We start from the raw sequence: 5286 nt of genomic DNA, 5'->3' as shown, positions 1-5286 counted from the left end.
CTCATGCCTCAAGTGCCAAAGTGCTGGGATTACAGGTATGTTTACCAGGCCTGGTTAAAGGCAAACGTTGAGTCAAACACTAACAACCGTGGAGAATCCAACGAAGCACATACTATACAGTATGACTATACAGTCTAGACTCTGTGGCTGTGTGTGACTTCAGGCAAGCACATTAGCTTCCCCATGGCACTGTTGTCTGGTCTGGGGTTGAGCAGGGGGTGGGGGGGTGATCATAATAACAGCACCATGTCCCTTGCCTGGGCATATTGCTAATGCTGGAGGTGACAGACGCAGAAATGTAATGGCCTTTGAGCAGTACCCAGAGCACACCCTAAGCTCTCAAAATGTCAACTAGCCTCCAGAAGTGCAGCAACTGATAGGTCGCCACTAATGGGCAGGAAAGGACAGTGTCCAGGAGGTTGAAGGACCACTCGTTTTCACACTGCTTCTGCGCGGTGGACCCAGAACGGAAGGAAATTCAAAGCCCCTGTTCCAGTCTGGCCAGGCTCTCCTGTGCCTTCGTTTGGCTGGCTTTGTTTTCTGTTTCTGTTTTGTTTTCGTTTTAAGATCCTGTCTCTTTATGTAGCCCCAGCTGTCCTGGAACTTGATTTTCAGACCAGGGGGACCTTGAATTTGTGATCCTCCTACTTCAGCCTCCTGAAGAGCTGGAATCACAGGCCCGCTTGTTTTCCTATTTCCATTCCTGATAGGACTGCAGTTGAATTGGGCACCGGGCCACCCATATCAAGTGTCACTAATCCTCTGCTGTGAAGTGGGAGTCCTCTAACAAGCAGTACTGTGGGTAGGAGCGGGCCCAGACAGCCTCAGTGACTGACCACTTACAGAGAGCCCTGCAGAATTACGGAGACCTTCACCTCCTCCTTCTTCACCTTCACCAGTGCCTGCGTATGCAAACCCTGAACAGAAGAAATGAAGGGAGACTGCAGCTTGCCTCGGATTGACGGATGAGGCTGGCCAGAATTACCTCCTGCCATGGTATAGACCCTAAGCTTTATCCGGAAGCAGGGCAGTCCATGTTGTATCTCCATGGCTTTGTCGTGGGCGCCAGGGCAGTGCAGGCTGATGGGGTAATACAGTGCTGGTGACTCACTCCAGGGAGAAGGTTGGGATGGGTCATTAAGCTGTCTTGGAACTTACTTTAGTTTCACACCCCCAGGACGAATGCTCTCAATGTTATCAGGTCTCTGTCTATAGGGCGACTCCCCTTCCCCACACCTGGTTACACTGTGTCTTTCAGCCATGAAAACTGAGAAGGCTTCTGAACGGGGCACTTACTCTGCATCTTTTACTGGGTTGGATGCCTGGCTGGCATGTCATCACCAGCTGTGATGAGGACCACACTGCACAGGTACGGAACCCATGACATGAGGCACTTCCTCTCCTCCTCTGTCCTCGAAGGTCAGAGGTCACCTTGCTTTAGCTTCTCACCTTGAAACTGGATCTAGAAGTCTGAATTACCCTCTTAAGTTCTGGCTTGGTTCTTCTGATTCCAACCTAAATTCCTAGGTGCATTCTTTTATTTAAGACTGGGTTTTTGTTGTTGTTGTTGTTGTTTGGTTCATTTTTATTTTTCTCTCTAAGATTGGGTCTCTAGCTCAGGCCAGCCTCACTATGTACCCGAGGATGAACTTGAAAAGCTCTCTCTGCTTCCTGAGTTCTGGGTTACTGGGTCTAAGCCTAGAGGGATAGTTACCATTGTGTAAGATTGGTTCATTACAGTAAAGAGGCCTCGTGGAGTAGGCCTGAAATCCTAATACACAGGAGGCTGAGGCAGGAGGATGGCAAGTTCAAGGCCCATCTGGGTTACAGAGTGAGTTCAAGACATCCTGACCACTCTCTCAAAGTAAAAACATAAGAAAAAGAATTCTGTGTGGTTGGAGAGGACCCAGGTTCAATTCCTAGCACCCACATGGTGGCTTACAACCATCTGGAACTTTAGTTCCAGGGGATCCAAAGTCCTCTTCTGACCTCCACAGGCACTAGACATGCACATAGTTCACATGAAGTTAAACATTCATATACATAAAATAAGCCTAAGAAAAGAAAGAAAGAAACAAAACAAAACAGTAAAACCACCTGTGACTATGGCTCAGTGGCAGAGGGATTGCCTAGCATGTGAGAGGTCTGGATGCCGTTCTTAGCTGTTAAAAAAAAGAAAAAGAAAGAAAGAAAAGAAACTAGAAGGTAAATCCAAACTGTTGCCCATTGCCCCTCCACCCCATCACGATGACGTAGAAATAAGGACCCCTGATGTTGACTTCCCAGCCTGCGGGACCGTAGGAAGACATTTCTTTTCTTTACACATTATCTAATCTGTGGTCTTTGTTACAGGAGCACCACTCACTCTTCCAGTGTCCCTGCTACCTCACCTTGTCAGACAATTTGCTTTTTCTAGAATGAGACTACGGCAGGTGCCCCAGGATCTTTGCACATACTCCTCCGCTGACCTGGAATGAGTTCTCCTTGTCCTCCTTTGCCTGCCTTCCTTTAAGATGCCTCCCAGGAGCTCCCATAGCACAGCTTCACGCTCTCTCATCTCCTTGAAGCATCTCTCCTCTTCGGGGACATGGAATGCCACCTGTACAACTGGACCCAGTCTTAAAGAAGAAGGACAAGAGAGAAGGGAAAGCAAGGATAACCGCTGCCTCCTGAGCCTTTTGACCTGGGTTCTACTCAGAAAGAAAACAACCAGATCCTGAGAGTTGTCCTCATATGTTCTCACATGCACCATAGCAAGTATATAGGGCACACGTGTGCAGGCAGCCACATTATACACATAGACAATAATAAGTAAAATAAATCTAAAAATCTGTTATTGTGGGCCAAGGCATGGTGGCATAGATCTTTAATTCCAGCACTCAGAAGGAAGAGGCAGGCAGGTCTCTGAGTTTGAGGCCAGCCTGGTCTACAAAGTAAGGTCCAGGAAAGCCAGGGCTACATAGAGAAATAATAATAAATTTTTAAAAATCTGTTACTGTTTCCCTAGACTATTACTACTTCAAGACAATGGCTGTATTCTTAAGTAACTCTGATATGGAGAGTTTTGTTTCTTTTCTTTTCTTTTCTTTTTTTTCTTTTGAGACAAGGTTTAACTATGTAGTCGTTGTTAGCCAAGGACTAAATATATATAGATCAGGCTGGCCTCAAATTTACAATGATCACTTGCTTCTGATCCCTGGGTGCTGGATTAAAGGTATATGTCACCATAACTTTGGATTTTTCAAATGTATATTGTTTCCTCAGCCATTAATGCACGATATTTATTTTCTTAAAAAGATTTATTTTCCTTATTTGAAATTATGTGTCTGAGGAGGAGTATGTTAGTATGAGCTCAGATGCCCCTGGAGGTCGGAAGGGGTGTTGGATGGAGCCTTCAGGGCTGGAGTTCCAGGTGATTGTCATCGGACAGACATAGGCCCTGGGAATTGAACTCAGATCCTCTGCCAGAGTAGTACATGCTCTTAACCACTGAGTCAGCGCTCCAGACCCCGCAATACTCACTGTAGCTCAGCTGATGAGAGAGTCAGAACTGTTTGCTGCCCTTGCTGATGAGATGGGCATTTTTATTAGCTCTAAGCACAACATAGGTTTCAGACAACTCAGATACTGCTTGTCCTTGCCTGTCATCACAGTACTTCACAGGGGAAATGATGTCACCTCATTCCAACCTGACAACAGCCACGTGAGGCCAGAGTTACTTCTATCTTATAGATCAACAGGATTGGGAGGCCGAATCCGGATCTCCAATATTGTAAATAACAAGTCCAGAACTGGAGTGAAGGTCAGAGTCATGATCTGCAGAGGAGAATGGCATCTCAGTGTCATTTTTTAAATTATAATTTTGTTGTTGTTGTTGAGCTGGGATCTCTCTGTGTAGTCGTGGTTTGATGAACCTTTCTCTGTAGACCAGTCTAGCCTTGAACTCGGAGATCCACCCACCTCTGCCTCCTGAGTGCTGGGATTAAAGACCAGCATTGTCATGCCTGGCTCAAGTATCTTTTGTATCTTAAATCCCTGTCTCTTTCTGTCTCTCTGTCTCTGTCTGTCTGTCTGTCTGTCTGTCTGTCTGTCTGACTTGCAAGCTCTCTCTCTCTCTCTCTCTCTCTCTCTCTCTCTCTCTCTCTCTCTCTCTCTCTGCCTGTGTGTGAGAGCATGTTACCCTACCCACAGCTGTCTTTCCTCAGCCAAACACTTCCTGTTCAATCTGAGAATTCAGTTGCTTGCCACCCACAAACAAGTGATAGGTTCAAGGACCTGTCTTGAAGATGCCAACACAGGGATTCAAATACCAAATGTCTCTTACGCCTGGAAATCGCCGTGTTCACCTCCATAGGCTTCCATTTGCTCTCCACGCAGAAAACACTTACTCGGACCTGCTGATCACTCTGATGATAGCCGGTGGCATCTGCCAAGGGCTTGAGATGAGAGAGTACAGCTTCTCCTGTTTTAGAAGAATTGCTTTCATCTCCATCAGCCTCAGTGGCGTGGCTGTTGCCTCGGTGTTGGAGATGAGCAACAGAGCCAGAGAGGGTTGTTTTTGGTCCAACACAGCCTGCAGAACAGTGCGCCGCCTCTGTCACTAGCATAAACAAAGCTCTTGGCCAGGTAAATGCATGACAGCACGTATGACAAAGACATTGTCCCTGTAAAGGTCATGTGCTCATGATGTGGAACAAAGACCAGCAAGTCTCTGCCATGGTGAATCTCCCAGGTGCCAGGGATGCATACAAGGTGACAAGGAGCTGCCTGGGGTGTTGGTGTACTTCCTGGGTTGAAATCTTGTTTCCCCAATATGGCAGTGATGTCATGGGCCTCAGTGGGAAGTTTTTGGGTTGTGGGTTGTTTATTAAGGTGTTCACGTTCATCTTGTGGGAATAAATTTACTTCCAAAGGGGTTTGGCAGGCTTTCCTCTCTTCAGCTCACACCCATGTGCCATCCTGGTTTCCGGCAAGTTTGAAGTAGAATGAAGCTCTTACTAGATCAAGGGCCCAATTGTGGACTTCCCAGACTCACAGAATTATGATCGTAAACAAATCTCTCTTATCCACAAATGACCCAGTCTTGGCTATTCTGCTATAATGACAGAAAATCCAATTAAGACAGAAACCTAAGAAAGGGATGTTTGATGACAAGCTTATGCCTTTGCTGAGATCTTAGAGGAGGTGATGGTTAGTTGGATCCTAAAGGGCAAATAGGAGTTTGGTAGATGGTTGGGAGTGGAGTTCTCAGGGAAAGCAATCTTTGCAGAGGGTATGGGGTATGCA

At 46.5% G+C, this 5286-nt stretch overlaps 1 long non-coding RNA gene across 1 annotated transcript; it reads left to right on the top strand.

Annotated features, from left to right (window-relative positions):
- The first annotated feature begins 863 nt into the window (after positions 1-863).
- Positions 864-4824, top strand: LOC308425876. The gene is made up of 3 exons (XR_013975179.1): positions 864-996; positions 1259-1369; positions 2417-4824. It is a non-coding gene; the product is annotated as an uncharacterized lncRNA (long non-coding RNA).
- Positions 4825-5286: the final 462 nt, after the last annotated feature.

This window comes from Micromys minutus (assembly GCF_963924665.1).
Source record: "Micromys minutus genome assembly, chromosome: 10".
NCBI lineage: Eukaryota > Metazoa > Chordata > Mammalia > Rodentia > Muridae > Micromys > Micromys minutus.
This window is presented reverse-complemented; position numbering and strand designations above follow the sequence as displayed.